The sequence below is a fragment of the Natrix helvetica genome (genome assembly GCF_964273705.1).
Source record: "Natrix helvetica genome assembly, chromosome: 2".
Taxonomy (NCBI): Eukaryota; Metazoa; Chordata; class Lepidosauria; order Squamata; family Natricidae; genus Natrix; species Natrix helvetica.
The window spans coordinates 212,577,612-212,597,485 of record NC_138552.1 but is presented as its reverse complement, the minus strand read 5'-3'; the positions used below and the strand labels follow the sequence as shown (position 1 = coordinate 212,597,485).

Here is a 19,874-nt window from a genome sequence, read left to right as displayed (position 1 = left end):
GCATGTGCTTTGATCGCGCGTGTGGCTTGCAGGCATGCACACAGCTTGAAAACGTGCCTAAATAGGACAGCATAGAGCCAGGGCGGGTGGGCCACTACCAGTTCGGGCAAACCGGTCTGAACCGGGTGAAAACTACCTGTACCTTAGGCATGAAAAAGCGGCTGGGTGACTTTGGCCAGTCACTTTCTCTCAGCCCAACTAACAGGGTGGTGGTTGTGGGGGAAAATACGAAGAAGGAATATTGTTATGTTTGCTGCCTTGAGTTGTATATAGAAAAAAGGAAGGATAAAAATATCCCTCTCAAAAGTAAGCAGAACTTGTATCTGGCAATGTCCTTGGTGACTTCAGCAGATATAGGCTTCTGTATCATATAAGTTTAGAATATGAATGGAAATTGCAGTTTCAGCACAACTGAAGTTCTTCTACCACTCTATACAATTACAGATAGCAAAATCAGTAGACTTTCATGTTAACACTGCTTCACAAATGAAGCCCTTCTGTGTCCTCCAAGCTAAGTTACCCTGAGATTCTTTGTAGTTTTAAAGGGATAATAGCTTTCTCAAAAGCTTAAACCCCACCCCAGCTTCAGAGAGGATTTGGATTATCCCATCTCTTGATTCCAATTCCATTAATCTTCCTTCTTTGAAGTAACCACATTTTAACTCTTCTCTAACCTTATTGATGGTTAAGGAAAAGCAAGCAAGTTCCCTAAACTAAAGTTCCCGGAACTTTCGTAGCTTTCTCCATTTATCTTTATAGCACAAATAATGCTTCATTGGGACTCTGTCAGATTTATATTGACCATTGGCCCTTTGAATTAATTGACTGGAAGCCATCGAAACTCACAAATCGAAAAATCATATTTCAGTTCTGTGCATGGAAGTGGAGCTGCAAGATGCAATTTACATTGATTTTCTTTTTCTTTCATACTTTTCATTGACTCTTTCAACTTTTGTGTATGTTACAGTAATTAGATATTTCCACAACATCTAATACATCAATGGATTTGACTGAAAATTCTGCTATTGGCCTGGTTCTTGTGCTCAGCAATTTTGCAATCAGAATGTAGACTTGATTTGTTTTGAAATTGGCATTTGGTTCCCTTTTTGTATATTGACAGCAGCGGCAAAAATCCCTCCTGAGAAAGAATACTCTAAGTTAATATGTCCCTAACCTGATGCCCTCTGGATGTGTTGGGCTACTGAAGGAGCTATATTGACAGACTAAAGGGAATTGAATATAAAAAAGAAAGGCTTTCTTATTTCTGCTTAAGAATTGCAACCTGAATTAGGTGACTTATGATGGTCACTCCTTCAATTATGCCTTATTGCACCTTGCTAGGTAGTAGTTCCAAACTGAATTTAAGAGCGGCGGTGGTGCAGTGGTTAGAATGCAGTATTGCAGCCTATTGACTGCCAGCAGTTTGATCTTGACTGGCTCAAGATTGATTTAGCCTTCTACCCTTCCTAGGTCAGTAAAATAAGGACTAAGATTGTTGGGAGCACTATGAAGCTGTATATAAGTCTTAGTGCTACTGCTATATTTCGTTTGTCATGAAAAGTAAAGCAGGATCATACCTGATTAGTATAAGAATGGAGGCCGCCAGAAAAATCTTAGGGATGTAGGTTAAATTGGAAAAAATTTAAAAATGTATACCCCATGAAAAACCTCTTTTAAATTTTCCTAGGAAAGCTATGTGGCACAAGCATGAAGTCAATAGAGACTAAACTGCTCTTGGAGCAAATTTGTTTCATCTTTCCAAACAAATCCCCAGCCTGAGGTCATGTGCTTTGATTTATTTTGTATTAAAAATCTAGTGCTAATCATCTCATAGCTAGAGATTCCTCCCAAAACTACTGAAGAATAAACAAAATATTCTTTTATTTTCTCCCCTATCTTTTATTTAACTTACATCAACAGAATATAGCAGTGATGGCGAACCTTTTTTGGCTCGCATGCCAAACGTGGGGGAAGCTCGGGGGGGGGGGGTCATGCACGGGCGTGCCAAACCCATAATGCTATGCACACAACCACAGCACACATGCGCATATGACCAGCGCTCCCCCCCCATTTTGGTGTGGTTTTTTTTTCCCCTTCCCAGGTTCCTGAGGCTTTATAGGAGCCTGGGGAGGGCAAAAACAGCCTCCCCCCTGGAGGCCGTCCAGAGGCTTCAGGAGCATCCCCGAAGCGTCCGGATCACGAAAAACCAGCCCTATGGGCAAACCAGACATTCAGGAACGCACTTCTGGTTTGCTCGTAGGGCCGGTTTTAGCCCTCCGGAGCCTTTAGGGGCCTCCAGGAGGCTTCCCTGAAGACTCTGGAGAGCAGAAACCAACCCTATGAGCAAACCGGAAGTCACTTCCAGGTTGCTCATCGGGCCGATATTAGCCCTCCGGAGCCTTTAGGGGCCTTCAGGAGGCTTCCCTGAAGGCTCCGAGGGCGAAAAATGACCGTACAAGCAATACATCTAGTTTGTTCGTAGTGTCATTTTTTGCCCTCCAGAGCCTTTGGGGAAGCCCCCTGACAGCTCCTGAATGCTCCAGAGGGCTAAAACCAGCCCTATGAGCAAACCGGAAGTCCGTTCCCGAACTTCCGGTTTGCCTGTAGGACTGGTTTTTCGTGCTCTGGAGGCTACAGCCTCCAGAGGGTGAAAAATTGCCTCAAAAGAAGGCCGAAGTCAGCTGCCCAGCGCACACTTGCGTACTGGCAAGCTGACAGGGCAAGCCTCACATGCCCTGATAAATGGCTCCGCGTGCCACCTGTGGCACGCGCGCCATAGGTTTGCCGTCATGGAGTCTGTTTCCAATACCTGGACTAAATCCAGTTTTAGATAATATCTCTTAACATGTAAATATGTTTTTCCTCTTTCCTGAATTACTGGATACTTCTTTCTCTTGTCCTGTTTGGCATCTTTCAAAAGTTTCCTCTGAGCACACCTGAAAGAGGATTTTCATTATAATTCTGGGCCCGTTTTTCTTTTCTTTCTTCCTATCCATTTATTTTACCACCCAGCAAAAGTCCATTTTATGTCATTAACTTGGATGACAGAGTATTTTACATAACGTTTGATTTATAGGTCTCATTCTCCTGCCCAGTAATGATTCTCTGTGAAGTAAAAAAAAAAAAAGCCAATTCAGAAAGTAAAAAAGTGAAACTCCAATTCTTCCATTTCTTTTTTATAATATTTGGCTGTTCTGTCCTTGGTAACTATAGTGCTTGCTTACGAGATATTTTTATATCAGAGAAGCAATAAAACACAGATAAGTTGAAAAACTAGTGTTATGCACTCCACTATATGTTTTTTGCAGAAAGTAACTTTTAAAATGTTTGCTTACACTTCATCAGTAGCAGAGCAAAGTATAAGGTAGTTTTTGTTTCATTGAAACCCTTACATTGGCATTAAAAACAAATTAGCATTAACTTTCTTAAGGAAGTTAATTCTTTGGGTTAGTGAACTAGAAATAGATAACTTAATTGAACTAAATTTTGTGAAAGCTGCTTCTCTCTGGCAAGAAGATTGACATTGGGAATATTCATAACATAGCCTTAGATTAATCCTTCAACTCATGTTAATTTGTAATATTATTTTTTTAGGTTATGTTAGGAGTAAATTCGATATTTACACAGTCCTTTTCTTCTCCTTTAATGAGAAAAAATGCCCATTATATTTAAGGCTGCATTTTATGAATAGTTCACAACCTACTTATGGTAAATATATTTATTCTGAATTGGATATAATGATCAGGAAATAATATTAGCAACATATTGAGGGTTTTTTCCCCCCCAGACGAACCTGATTATCTTAATAAATATTGCTGGCTTATATCTTGTCAAACATGCAACATGTTTTCAAATATGTAAAGTAGTATATGAAATGTGCTTCATTTTGTATTCTCAAAGTTGTTTGATAATTTGTAATACTGCAATATTAAATATCCCATTGTAAAATATAATTTAATTATAATTCTCACCACCATGCTTTCTTAAAAATTCAAAACTGGTCTGATATCATTTGTCCTGGTTTTCCATTTTTAAATCAATACCTGATTTGAGATGGGAAATAATGATGTAAAGCCAGCCTTCTCAATATATTTTTGCTGATGTGCATATTCTTGCTCCAGTATATTTATTAGTGGAATTATGTGGTTGGAGGGTGGTTTTTTTTTAATTCTCTGAATATACATAATAAATGTGCATAGTGAAGAAAAGCAATAATATGTTTATATATAAAACCCAGACGTGAAATCTTGATAACACAAGTAAAAGAAATTTAATGAATAATATTCACAGCCATTTTCACTGAGTTCAATGGCATATACTCCCTAGTAGCATGAGCAACGTGAGACCCCAGCATTAATGGGGCCATGACCCTCCTTTCTGTGGTTCCTGGAGCCTTTTCCAATCAGAGTTGCCAAAAATAGTGTCATATTTTCATTCTATTCTGAGTCAAGAAATACATGAAAAAGCAAAAAGTATATGCTAAAATAGGTTTAAGGTAGGTTAAAAACAGGGGTGGGTTCTGACTTCTACTGCCGGTTCACTCAGGAATGCTCTTTGGGCATGCGCGCATTCACAGTAGGTAAAAAATATGCTTCTGCACATGTGCAGAAGCAAAAAACAAGATGGCGGCACCTATGGTGCCTCCCATAGAACCGATTCAGGGGGGTAGCTGGCCGAGTTACTACCTACTCAGCCGAACCAGTAGGAACTCACCTTTGGTTAAAAACCAACAGCTAAATTGGAAGTAAATCAGAAATTCTTAATCTACATTAATCTACCACCTACATGTTTTATTTGGCCAGCTCACTTTGCAATATTGTCCAACATACATTGTTCGAATGTTGCATTGTATGTGCTATGGCCTAAAAAAAAAGTCTGCAACTGTTTTTTTTTTAAACTCTGGCACAGACAACTCCATTGCTAATCAACACACCCATAAAGTCAAACATCATATGACTATGCTCAATTTATGGCATTGGTTCTAATTGTGGTCATTAAGTGAATAAGCAGGGTCACATGACTGCAACTTGCGACTTCCTGCCAGTTTTCCAAATGACTTTCCTTGTGAGAAGTCGGCCATGAAAGTGTCAAATGACAATTGGGTAACTGCAGAATGCTGCGACAAGTCACAAGTGTGAGGACCAGCTCTAAATCTTCCTTTCCTGTCCTGTCAAAGTTGAATAGTTGCTGGTAAGCAAGGACTACCTGTAATGTGGCTGGTACTCTAAATGGAACTAAACAATATTTTAAAGTTTTAATTAAGTCTGAAAAATGTATTTGAGCCACTATTTGAAAGGGACTAAATGATTACTTAGGTTTTTCATCAAATGTGGGATGTTCCCTGCCCACTCCAAATGTTTCCTATTCACCACAAAGCTGATGGGCTGCATGTAACAAGATATACATAAAATCCTATAAATCCAAAAATGTCAGAAAGATGTTTTGCCTGTCATTCTCATTAAAGTGTGAAAAGCATCTGTTGGAATAGATTAACAGGTTCTTTGGCATGATTGTTGTCTTGTTTGAGTGGGTTTGATGACTCCTTTCACATTAAATGTGGCAGCCAAAGGATTTTAAAATAATAATAACCAAAACTACTTGTTATCATAGTAGAAGTGTTGTACAAGATAGAATGCTGGGTCAAGTTAAAACCAACCAATGAGATTCTGGAGCATACCATTTCTGCAACATCTTACTCATTTTTAAAATTTGTATCTTACAAAGAGGCTTTGATATACACTTTTCTAGACACTTATAATCCCAAATGGCAGACTAGCATCTTATTGTGTCATTTGAGAATTCAATAAACTTTTTTCTGGTCCAACAGGACAGTTTCAATATTATTGTATTGCTTGATAGCTGGTGACAATTTAATCCTTTGAGGATGAGTTACTGCTGCAGGAAGAAAGCTAGAAAGACTTGAGGAGGCGTTCCGTATAGACATTGCTTTTCTTTTTCTGAAGTGAGACTTTAAAAGAGTAAATTGAAGAAGTTCCCAGCTCTTGCAAAATTAAAACAGAGAAACTTAGTTTTAATTACTCAGCCCTCCAACCTTCCATCTAAGATTCAGAGGGCTAAACAGACCCAATGCTTCAATTCAGCAAAGAGGCAGAGTTCCAGCAAGCTCTCCAAATAAGCTGTTCTTTAAGCTGTTTCTGAGGTCAAATCTTTCCTATATTCACCTTCTCCATTTTCATGCTTCCTCCAGACTGTATCTTCACTGCCTGATCATACAGACTTATACCCTGGGGTCATGATAGATAACAGCAATATAATTAGCAAAGAAAGTTAGGAAAAGGATATGATCTCAGTGCGTAATGTGTGAGAAACCTGCTGAATATTACTATAAGCATCACTATGATTATCATTTTGATGGTATCTGAAATTATGCTATTAATAGTGTGATAGCAGTATAATTGCTAAGCAATGTTATCTTTGGCATTCAATATATTTTCTGGCATTGTGGAAGGCCAAGAAGCATATTCAGCAATATTTAATGAGTATTTCGGTTGTTTTTAAAGTCACCTTGAGACAATGTCTGGAATGGAGGGACTGTTTTAAAAATCAACTAAACACATTTGTGTTTGTTCTTGGAAGGATGATTTTCACTTTGTTAAAGAGTCTGTAAAATATACATTACAGCTTGTTTTCCTAATTCTATTTTGGGGGATTTAAAGAAGACTCTGTGGAAAATTCATAACTTAATAATAAAACAATGAGACAATCAAAATTACTATCCATAAAACTGTTGATTACAGAAAATAGATAATGGATATATTCACTGATTGCAACTATTTCCAGAAAAGAAAGTTTCAACTAAATATATTCAGCAAGAATTGAGTTTTATACACACACACACACACACAGAGAGAGAGAGAGAGAGAGAGAGAGAGAGAGAGAGAGAGAGAGAGAGAGAGAGAGAGAGAGCAGGAGCCAAAAGAGACCAAGAAAACCAATAATTAATGATGTAATATAAGGTTAGGAGAAAAAAGAAAGCAAATGTCTACAGCTCTCTTAACAAGGACCTTCAAATCCTTAATTCTTAATCTCATCAAAAGATTCAGTCTACTTGTTGACACAATAAGAGTCCAAAGTTCACATGTCCTATCCTAGCCATGTTGCATTTCTTTTTTGAATATCTTTTTTTCAATTCCCGTCTGTGCTTTCTCTCCCTCTCTCCTTCTTAGAATCAGAGGTAATCCATTATGGAATCTCAGTGCAGCATCCGGAATGTCTTTGACAGTTAACTATTAAATAGATATTTTGCTCATTCTTTCTAATTATAACAAAAGTGCTTGGTCACACATCTCTAACTTACAAGGTCACTGCTTTATTTACATATGATATAAAATATGTATGCTGTATTCCTATTGTGTGGGTGTGTCATCCATTCAACAACACCAATGAACTTTCCTTTGAAAGTTCATCAGAATACATCAGAATAAAAAGAGCTGTCTCCATAACCACAACTTTGCAATGAGACCATCAATGCTGCTCCCTGCACACATTTATGAGTTTGGGGGAGTTCTAGACTAGTAGGTTTCCTGTTCTCCTTTCTTCTTTTTCCCTGCATCAGCATCCATTGGTTCTCAAATGTCATTGGGTATAGACATCATAACAAGCAAGTCACAGTTGATAATTGCAAATTGTTTTTTAAAAATTAAAAAACAAATTTGAGGCTTGGTTTTAAATGCACCTATCTCATAAATCTTGAGGCAAAAGTACTAACAGTATCAGTCCGAGACATCCACCAGAGAAAGCTAAAAGGAGGCAGAAAAATCTGGTGCTCTCCACACCGCTGTGATTCCCACATTTTGTCTCCCTGATCAGGAATTCCAAACCTGTTCAGGAGGTACATACTCACTACTATTGGCCTGTTATTGAAAAAAAAAGTCTGAAACTGTAGTTATCAATGTATCTTTAGGCAAAACAGATGTAAGGAGCAGAAGGAATAACTCTTAGGAACAGGAGGAAGAGCGCTACCAAGAAAATGGTTAGACAAAAGAAATCTACTTTGGGCCAGAACTGTAATATGAGAAAACATCTAATACAAAACCCTGAAATCTCATGAAGATAAGTTTCAGAGGAATACAAGGAACATTCAGACATACAAGATTCTGTTACTAAAACCTGGTATCCTAATCTTGCAATTGCCTGGTTTTCCTCCCTTCCCTCCTCCGTTAAGATTTTAATCTCTGTACATTCCATTAGTGCTGATCTTGCAGGAAAGTCTTCCTTTGAAATGTAGTCCAGCACCACCTAACTGCAGAAGGACATGAGGATGGATTCAACCTTCACTCAGAAAACCTACCCCATCCACAGATTGAGCTTAGTCAAGTTGTGTACTTGGTTTGAAAAGGACAACCATTTCCTTTGACTTAAAATTCACTGTTCTACGTAACATGTTCCACCATTCTTTGCTATTTGAAGGAGATACTTCTTAGGTTGATCAGTTGGCCTGTTCATTTAAGAAAGACGGTGGCTGCTGTGGATTCTGGTTTCCCTTGCAACCCAAACGGGGAAACAAACTAGCTGGGGAGATATTCCACGTTAACCTACAATCAAATTTAAAAATTTTCCAAAGCCAAAATTGAAAGCAAATAAAAAGTACTTAAGCATTTTAATTGAAAGGGGTTAGCCATGAGATGGAGGAAAATGTTTTCCTAGGCGCTATACTCTTTGGCTCTTATTTAAAAAGAAAGCAGGAGCTCCTTCATTTAATAGATTCCTAGATCTTTTCTTGGTACTGAACTTTTCAGTTTTATTCAGCTTGGAGTGTGCTTAGAAAGAAAGAGATGGGAGAAGTTACTTCCTGCAGTCTCCTTCGAAACTACTGGTTTTGACTGGTTTCTCAAGTTTTTTTCATTCCTATAGGGATACTTCTTTTGAAGGAGACTAAAATTAGAAATAAAAGCTAGTGAGCTGCAATAAATCAGATAGTGGGAGCATTATAACAGGGAGAACTAAGGAAGAGACTCCAGCAAAGCTGGCTTCAAGGGGTCCTTTCAATTTCTGCTAACATCAGAAATTTCTGCTTCCTTCCAGTTCCCCTAGAGCAAGCCTCACCAAATTTGTTTGGAGAAGAGCAATCAGCTTGAAGAAGCATGCTCTAAATCTTATCTTCCAGCTTATCCAGAGGCGATCTAGCTGGGGGGGAGGAAATATCCTACTCTCTTTCCCTGCTCCTTTTCCCTTCTTGCCAATTAATTATATTATAACCCAGAGACACTGCCCAAATTCCTTTGACAACTTTTGTAAGACCCCAATCATTTCCTTCCATATTTCAATATGGAATGAACAAAATTGTTATGCAGGAGTTGGGTTTGTTTAGTTGGGACAGTGACTCTCAGTGACACCTATCAGTGGATCGATTTTAAAAAGGGCTCTTGTCAGGTTTCCAAGTAACATATCCACAGCAAGGAAGACTCCGAGGCAGGTAGATTCCTCAAAGCATAGATTTATTGGATATGCCATATTGGTATAGGCTGGTGAAAACCAACTCTAAACGTTCCCATGATTTTCACCTAATTAAAAGTAAAAGTTTTCCATTTTCTCAAAACAATCAGTCACATTATCCCATCAGGATACAGTCCAGTTGCTAAGAGACTTCAGTCCCCTCCTTCCAAGCACCAGCTGAAATGTCCTTGGTTCCCAGGGGAAAGTATTTTGTTTTCGCTACAAACCCCAGCAATCTCTACTCTCCCCTCCCTATCTCTTAGCTTCAGTTGTGGCAGCCCTGAAGCCTCAAAATGGCCTAAGTCAAGTTAACTTCAGAGTTGACAGCTCTATCCAGGGGTGAAATTCAGTAGGTTCTGACAGGTTCTGGAGAACCAGTAGTGTAAATTGTGAGTAGTTCGGAGAACTGGAAAATACTACCTCTGGTTGGCCCCAAGTGGGGTGGGAATGGAGATTTTGCAATATCTTTCCCTCAGGAGAGGGAAGGAAATGGAGATTTTGCAGTATCCTTCTCCCGCCACACCCACCAAGCCATGCCCACAGAACCGGTAGTAAAAAAAATGAATTTCACCACTGCACTATCCATACAAAAAAGGAAAGATGTGATGGTAAGGCTGTGGTTTCTCCCTTCCACCCCAGAAGCAAAAGAACAATGAAGAACAGGTACAGAATCCAGTGACTAGGGAAAGGTGATTCCATAGCAAATCTTGCAGTCCAGATCAAGCCAACAGATCACCAGTCTGTGGAGGCTCTTCCTCTGAATATGCTCTGAATATACTGAAATAGCAAGGGAAAAATTAATCAGAATACCTTAGGCTGCCTTCAGTTGGGGGCTCCATTGTGTTGGAGCTCTGAGTCCAATTCTGGAATTATTTGTTCTCTTTTCTTAGAGCTCCTGTTTCATTTCTTGCCATGAATTTGCTTCCATCTCTAAAGCAGCTCATTTGCTCCTACAGGTTATCATAAATCACAGCTTGCCTAATCAGCTGATTTCTGAGTAAGGCCGACGATTCATAGCTCAATTCTGGAAAGATCTATGTCATTCTTATACCCAGAATGTCAGTTTCAGGCTATCATATATAGCTGATGTCTTATGCATTCCAGCTTTCCCACGTTCCATTTCCTTCAGGATTTTCAGCCACCTCAAAGCCTCCTTAAGAATCAGTTGGATTATACCAAAGCGGCCTACAAGTATATTGAGGACTATCACCATTAATTAGGCGATCATGTCTGCTTTCTATCAGAGTTTTATTTTCCCTCACCAATCAACCATCTTGGAAAATAGATTTCCAGTTTATCAGATATTTCTTGTAATGAACCCTATGCTTTTTTATGTGCAGTTTCCAGCCATTCTGAAATGGATTTTTCTCCTAGTCCTGGAAAACTCCTTGCGTACTTCTACTCATCCCATTTAACCAAGGAAATTCACCCTGGAGCATATTTGGCACTCTTGCCATGGCAAAGGCCAAAAAGAATATTTGATTTTTATTTTTATTTTTTTCGCAGAGCTACTTGGATGTTGAACGTCTTGGGAAAAGACAGATAGTGTTTATGTAACCTGTGATTCCAGGTGCAATTCAAGATTGGGCATTATCTTTAAAGCTCTTCATGGCATGGGTCCAAGATACTTGAGGAACCATCTGACTCCCTACCCACGCTGGCAGAGGAGACACGCTGTGGGCCTCATTGGTCAAAAAATTCTGGCTGGCAGGGTGCAAGAGATGGCTCCTCCCCTTTGGAAGATCTTACCCTCTGAGGTGAGGTGGGCTTCCATACTTCTGTTCTTCTACAAGAGCCTGGTTCTACCTGGCCTGTGGCCCTAACAAAGGGACTTCACACTGGAGGGAATTGTTGAATTAAGAGGCAATCCCATCTCCCCCTCTCCACCCCACGCGTGCATCCTATTCCCACCCTTCACATCTTTAACTTTATCTTAATTAAGATTTCTATTTTTATCCCTTTAAAGATATTTATTTGTTAGGTGTTTTTTAATGTTTTAATGCTGGAAGTTTCCCAGAGTTGTTTACTATGAGATGGGCAGCAAATAAATTCAATAAATAAATAAACGTAAATAAAGGAAAAAAATAGTTGCATGTCTAACAAAAGCTATAGATAGAATGTTTTACCTGAAGATTGTACAAATTTTAGGGGTGCGTGTGTGTAAGGCAGTATGCATTAAAATTATATCTTAAACCTTTCCTGAAAGGGGTACAAAATTCTCCATCCTTCTTGAGAACTGCTGTAGTAGAAGAAGAGGAGAGAAAAATAAATAAATCAGATAGACTGAATAAAGTAAATGTAAAAATGCAAAAAGAATAATATCTATTTCCCCTCTTGAAAGTCTGAAATGCTACCAAAATATGTGCTGTGTATTCCTATTGTTTCATTTTATTGACAGTAAACTAAAAAGTCTTCACTGGCTTGTGCTAAGAGAGTAAATAAGAACTGTTTATATTGATTCCCTGTAAGATAGCATGCTGAGATGAAAGACCAATGCTTCAACTAGAAAAACACAACTCATTATCTTGGTACTGGAGGATATAATTTGTTGGCTACCACAAGTATGCAGAAATTTAACAAAAGTATTTTCCCCATCATTTCCCCTGTCCAAGAATTAACTTTTTTCCCCAAAGATCAAAGTGCTGGATGACAGAGTAGTTCATGTTACCGACAAAGGGTCCACTAGAATTCTTACACTGATAAGGTGACACACAAACTCTCCTTCCTGAGAATCTTCTTTCAAATTCCTGACCCATCTGGAACATACTGTATATGTATCTTTTCACCTACTAAAGTATCACTTCAAAGAAATCAAGATTGTCATTTATATTTGTTTGTGTGTGTGTGTGTGTGTGTGTGTGTGTGTGTGTGTATAAAAATTCCAGTTTTGGAGCATTCACAACTTCTGGAGGCAAGTTGTCCCACTGTTTAATTGTTTTAACTGTCAGGAAATTTCTCCTTAGTTCTAGATTGCTTCTTGATTAGTTTCCACCCATTGCTTCTTGTCCTACCCTCAGGTGCTTTGAAGAATAGCTCGACTCCCTCTTCTTTGGGGCAACCCCTGAGATATTGGAACACTGCTATAATATAAACTTGAACATTAATAAAAGTTGCAGTGGCAGGAACAAATATTCTCCATTAACATGCCAAACATAATTCTATCCAGAGGTACCCACTTCCCAACTTAGCTAAGAGCCTGGGGAGAAAAGTCAGATGCTCATGTAATGGATAGCAACGTTGGGGCTCTCTCAAGCTCCAAGGGAATGTTATGTATTTCAGAAGTCAGATGCCGTAAAGGCACCCTTCCTAGGCCTCATTAGATGTCAACCTGGGCAAATGGGACTCAGAATCCATTCTGTCAGACTTTATGGGATGGAAAGAAATAATGGGTGAAAGGCAGATCACTTGACAGAAGCATTCTTTATGCCATAAAAAGCTTCATAGGTGACATGAATTGCACTTGCTGGTAGCCAAGCAACATATTGTGGTCCGCCGGTGGCCAGCGAGGAGATAAGGGAGGAACATGGGCCAGTCCTGCGGGTTGAGGAAAAGTCAGACGAGGGCTCTGCGTTGGAGGAAGAGAGGGAGTTAGACAACAGTGCGGCAGAAGAACAGCTGAAGCCTGTTCCCAGTGTGCACATGTACAGAGCTACCAGAATACAAGAACAACTAGGAAAGCAAAGCCACACCTTGGAGTGATTGGCCCTTCCCATATTCCTGTGGGAAGGGGAACAAACAGGGAGTGGGCTTTTGCAGGAAACCATTCATTCAGTCCAGAAAGTTCTGTTTGTGATTATAAGAGACTCTATCCCAAGTTTTGCTTTGCCATGTGTTTGGAAACTAATTATCTGGTAGTGCTCTAAACGAGATAAGGCACATGTGGATAAAAATTCCTCTGAAAGACTGTTTGCTAAAGCCTTGCTGACTGTGAATGAAAGGAATTCACAGTCGTGTAAATAAAAGAGGTTTTGTTGGGACCAAAATTTTGCTCCTTGCTTTCTAAGGAAGCCTGGGTCAGAACACAACTTGCATAGCAGAGATGTTACGTTGGCGTACACCATAAATGGCTCGTTCAACTGCATTCTTGATCTGCAGTAGGTTCTGAGTAATTTTCAAGGGCAGCTTCATATATTGTAGTAGTCCATATACAAAATGACTAAAGTGTGAGCATTTATGAGAAAGGACACCTAGTTCAGGAAATTATGCAATTGGCAGACAAGATACATCTGTCCAAATTTGCTCTTTGCGTGGGAGCTGTGATTCTAGAAAGACTATCAAATTGTGTGTTAGTTCTTTCTAGGGATGCACAGCCCTATTCAGAAGCAAGAATAGACAATTCCCAGCACCAGAAGAGCCAAGAACCTACAGTTGCTCTTGTCAGGATTGAGGCTAAACATGTTCACTTTTCCAGACTCAGCAAGCTCTAGGCACTAGGACAAGAATTTGGCAGCATCTCTTGATTTAACAGGGGTCAAGCTATAGAACTGAGTATCATCTGCAAGCAGATGGTGCCTAAACCTCTCTTGATAGATGTCCTCACGCCATGACTTCCTGCAAATCCTAAATTGAAGGAGCCCAGAGCCTTGGAGCTTTGTGGCTCCTGACAAACCAAAGGCTTTGGACTAGACTTTTCACAGCTTGTCATCTGATTGGAAGAAAGGAGGACAACCGTGATAGCGCTCTGCTTCCTACTCCCAAAACCCATATTCAGTCCAAGCTTAATCTTCCTGGTAATTTATAGAACGATACAAATTACCGTATTATTCGGACTATGAGACCCTCCGAAGTATAAGACTCACCTAGATTTTGGGGAGGAAAACAAGTGAAAAATATCTGCCTCCCAGCAATTTGCCTCCTTGCAACAAACAGTACAGACAATATATACACTGTTTGTAGTGTTATATCTCAGACTATACTTGTACAGATACTGTTAAAATTGATGTGCTTTCTGGAAGTATAGTTATTCTCTGCTATTTAAAAGAATAACACTTTTTAAAACAATAGCACGGGGCCTCTTCAGATCAAGCATTTATTTTAAAAAGCTTCTTTATTTTGTTAAGTTGTCTAGAATAATAATAAAGCAGTCTTTAAAAAAATAAGTGTAATACTTTAAACATTCTATCGGCATTTATAGTTGTTGACTTATCTCCTTGCAACAAACAGCCTGATTAGCACCAGAAAAAAAAATCTGCCTCCCAGCAATTTGCCACATGAAACAAACAGCAAGTTTCACTTTCAGTTTCTCCCCATCATCAGCTGTTAGAGGCTGCAGGGATTGCTATATCTTATTGAAGCCTGCAAGCCCCTGTTTGCTGCAAAGAGGTAAATTGCTGGGAGGCAGAGGCCAAAGGGTTGGGACCAGTGGGGTGGGTGGGGCTACATTCAGTGTATAAGGCGCACCCAAATTTTCACCCTCTCTTAGGTGGGGAAAAGGTATGTCTTATACTCAGAAAAATATGGCAGTCATTTTCCATAATCGGACAAATGACATAAATTAGTCATTGTTTGTTGCATTTGTGTAATAATGTCACTGTCATAATTGACATAAAGTGATGTAAATGATGTAATTTGTATTGTTTTCATGTCACTACACAAATGATGTTTGTTCTTGCAATGACATACTTTTGTTTTCAATGGATGTTCATGAATTGCAGACAATCTATTAACTGAGATTTCATTGGATCTAGTAATATCTAACTATGACAAGGTCAGGCTTATTCTTTGCCACGCACTTTGAGTATGATATTAATGTAATAATATTTTTTTCTTTTTGGGGCAGTTTAACATAGATCATATTTCTGCAGATAAACCAATCATCCAATGTTTTCTTAATTAATGCAAAGATAAATACCAGTTTCATTAGGACTATTTTTGATATAGCTTTGGACTAGTCTACCTTCATTTTAAAATTGGCAATCAACATGTTACTGCTTTACAGTTTTACAAAGGAAATGGCACTAAATTCTTATGTAATTGTTCTCTTGATCTGTATTCTACTTATTTGTTGAGAATATAATGAATATATTGGAAAAAAACTCTTTAAAAATAACTTTATTCATTTATACATAACTTTGTAAACAAAAGTTCCACTTCAATGAGACAGTGCCTGCATGTATCCCTCTTTTTTATTTTATTTGCCCTCATAAACCATGTGGTGACAGCGAAATGGATTTCTGTTGTGTTTTAAAATTCTCTGGGCTTAGAGTTCCATATTTCCAGGATGAGGGAAGAAAAATAAATAACAAAATTTAAAAGTAAGCAACATGCATCCTTGAGAAGAAAGGTATGCATTTTTTTTTCATTTTTAGAGTTAGAAATCAAGCCACAAAGAAAGTGGTGTCTGACAATGAGAATTCACCCCAGTTGTGGATACAAAGTTTCTATACATATAAACAGGGCCAAATAAATAAAAACAGACAAATTAAACTTAGTATAGGTAGAATAATCATACTCAAGAACAGTCATAAAACTGGGAAGTCATGTGGTGATCCACTTAACAACTGCCACAACTTATGACCATAATTCCGGGCTCAACTATGATCGTAAATCAAGAACTACCTGTAATAAGAATAGCCATTATAGTAGTCGCATATGAGTTTCTTTATAAATCAGAGCTATCTTAAAAATGTATTCACGTTAATATATCATATGTCAAAAAGGCAACCTTAGCCCTTAAACTATAGTCTCAATCTTTCCTGAAGATTAATAAGTCACCTTAATTTGAACAAATTACTTTTTCTAGTTTGGAATTAGAATATAATCTCAAGACAGTTTGAATCATGCCAATAGAAAAAGAGATTGTGAAATGAAGTGGCAAAGGACTGACTAAGATAAATACTTAATAAATACCAAGTAAATAGAATGGAATAACAGTCTTGGAAAGGACCTTGGAGGTCTTCTAGTCCAACCCCTTGCTTAGGCAGGAAACCCTACACCACTTCGGACAAATGGATATCCAACATCTTCTTAAAAACTTCCAGTGTTGGAGCATTCACAACTTCTGGAAGCAAGTTGTTCCACTGATTAATTGTTCTAACTGTCAGGAAATTTCTCCTTAGTTCTAAGTTGCTTCTCTCCTTGATTAGTTTCCACCCATTGCTTCTTGTGGTGCTTTGGAGAATAGTTTGACTTTCTCTTCTTTGTGGCAACCCCTGAGATATTGGAACACTGCTATCCTTCTTTTCATTAAAGTAGACATACCCAGTTCTTGTAACCGTTCTTCATATCTTTTAGCCTCTAGTTCCCTAATCATCTTTGTTGCTCTTCTCTGTACTCTTTCCGGAGTCTCAGCATCTTTTTTACATCATGATGACTAGAACTGGATGCAGTAATATTAAATGTTAAAGGAAACACATAAATAGGAATCAAAGCATAATAAAACCAGCATTTCTATAAAAAAGGAAAGATAGAAACATTAACAAATTGTTAGTAATCATCATCATTCTCATTTTACTTCTTTTTAAAGGAAAAATAAACATTAAAAATCAAAGTATTATCTTACATCACGTGAGTGGCAAAGCATATACCTTTTTGTTGAGAAAGTATGTATCAGATGGTACAGATATTACTTTTTCTGAGAAAAAAAATCATTTCCACTGCCACCAGGGAAAAGTTGCTGTGTCCTTTTTTAACCACAGTGGCATCTGCTGTGACTGTCTTTTCCTGAAGCTGGTGCACAAAGCTGACAGAACAGAGCGATTTTCTTTAATAGTTAAAATAGTGAGAAAAAAAAGAGAACGTCTTGTCATAATACATTAGAAATTGGGAAGGATCCATTTATTTTGAAGTGTTGAATAACTCAGAGCCTTATTGTATAAATAGCTGTAGTCAAGCTGTAAGAGTGAACCAGTTTATCTTTCAAATGAACATATTGTACACAAATATATGAAATGTTGTGGTGACTAGGTTTGACCTAAAACAAAGCCCATGAAAATATGTTCATTTTTTTCAACTGCAGACTGTTGCGATTGTTACTCTTTCCCTTAGTCACAGTTTTTCTCCCTGACCATATGTTTGTCAATTCTAGCAGTAGAATGGAGGGAAAAAATAAGTAAATAAAAACTGAAGCTTAAAAGACCCAAAAAGGAACCCTGTTTTCCAAAGTTTTACCTTAAAATAGTCTCTACAAGCCCGGACAAAGATTGAGATAGAATATGTATTATAAAAGTGAAAAGAAAACCTTACATTGCTATAGAGCTACTTTTTATTAGGATGCATTATTTTCCCCTGTATGTTGTTAATGATCCTTGTAATGTATTTTTGCTAAAGCGTATCACTTACAAGAATACCTTAAAAGGTTCCAAAGAATTCTTTTCAGGAGAAATTGATCCCCTTTAGCAGAGGCAAGTAAACTTTGGGATCCCATGAAAACCTCTATGATTTTGTGAAGATGGAATAGAATAACAGAGTTGGAAGGGACTTTGGAGGTCTTCTAGTCAGGAAACCATACACCACTTCAGACAAATGGCTACCCAACATCTTCTTAAAGACTTCCAGTGTTGGGGCATTCACAACTTATGGAGGCAAGTTGTTCCACTGATTAATTGTTCTAACTGTCAGGAAATTTCTCCTCAGTTCTAAGTTGCTTCTCTCCTTGATTAGTTTCCACCCATTGCTTCTTGTTCTACCCTCAGGTGCCTTGGAGAATAGTTTGACTCCATCTTCTTTGTGGCAACCCCTGAGATATTGGAACACTGCTATCATGTCTCCCCTAGTCCTTCTTTCTATTAAACTAGACATACCCAGTTCCTACAACCGTTCTTCATATGTTGCTCTTCTCTTCAAAATATCTATCACAGATACTGTGATAGATTTTTTCTATTCACCAGGAAAGGGCACCTGGCTTATGTTTACCTTCTTTGAGGCTATAAAGTAGCATATTGTTAAACAAAACTATAGGTTGCAGTTACACAATCATATTTATTCTCCACCAATATCTATAGGTTCTCTGTAAAGCCAAAGGAAATATTAGATTTTTTAAAAATGATCCAAACACATATACTTGGGTTGAAGAATGCTTCCCATCTTTTAAAACATTTTAGGTAGGAGTACAGTCACAAACAGCACATGGTGCACTAATGCTTGGTCTGTGACTACGATATAATCATTTCTGTGAAGAGACTGCTGGCATAGTTTTCTTGGCAGCTACAAATGCTTCTGTGGAATAAGTGGAAAAGGCATTTTGTCTACCTACTATTATGCTGAAAAGAAATAATTAGGAGGTGAAAGGAGGTAAGAGATAAAAGGGACCCTTTACACTGGCAGCTTAAAAGTAAATCCAGTTGCAAGCAAAAAAGAAAGGCGGGATAAAAATGCAATAAATAGATATGTTTATGCCAGGTATGTCAATCTGTTGGTAGGAATTCAAACTGGAAAATTCAATTAATGACTGCTAGATGTGATATCTCCAATGGAACTTTATCAAACAGGTTAAGCTCTGGCTCCATATTTGTTTACAAATAGAAATTCCACCTGGAATTAGCCCTTGAGATGAAACAATGGATGAGGGTATGGCTATCATTAACTATTAATCCAAGAGGTAGTAAACCAATCAATGCTGGTTTTGTTTTCTGCTGGTGGCTTACCCGTTGGACCATCTGCCTGGCTAGAGTAAGAAGAGAGTGGTAGACTGTGTGGATTTCAACAAGGCTGAATCTTGGTTTTTTATGCTAATATGCCTTCTGGTGAACATACCTTCTAGTGAACATACCAGACTTAAGGCATCTTAGGAGGAGTTCATTTTATTTTGAAAGTAAACCAAAGATACAATTCTGTTATTATTTCTATAGAACAATATCTTTGTTTAATGTGGGTACTAAAATATTAACTGCAACTTTAGCCAGGAGGACACAGGATATAATACTATCTATATTCACCCATCTCCCTCTGGAAGGCTGAAAAAGAAATAGACATGGTTCTGACAATATCTGCCTAGCGATTTATATGATTGATGTCAGAATATCAAATAAATTAGAATCAATGGTTCTAATTCCATTGGACAATGAAAAGCCCTTTGATATGAAGAGTATTCTAAGGAGATGGGTTCCCACTGTGTTTTTGTTGGATTGTTCTGCTATCTTCCTCCAGCGCCTAGAATGGATTTGTTTCTAAGTCGAACAAGTTATACCATGGCACCAGACAAGGATGCCTCTCCATTCTTTTAATCTTCTGTTTGGTTCTTAAACTGTTGCTGTTTTTTTTTTCTCTAGAAGATTTGGATAGTTCAGGATAGTTAGTATTGGAGAAGATCGTGACCATGCACCTCATAGTTACCCTCTCTGATGTTCTGCTTTATCTTTCACTTACTAGAAAGAGTTCCTAGAAGAGTTTTGCAACCTTGAAAATAAGACATGAATGACTACCCTCTGAAGCAAATGGTAAATGTCTCACCAATGTGCATCTGTTACACATTGTTCTGA

At 38.2% G+C, this 19,874-nt stretch overlaps 1 protein-coding gene across 2 annotated transcripts in view; it reads left to right on the top strand.

The window, feature by feature from the left end:
• PRKN (parkin RBR E3 ubiquitin protein ligase) overlaps positions 1–19,874 on the top strand; it is a 792,757-nt gene that overhangs the window by 296,389 nt on the left and 476,494 nt on the right. The window lies entirely within an intron of this gene.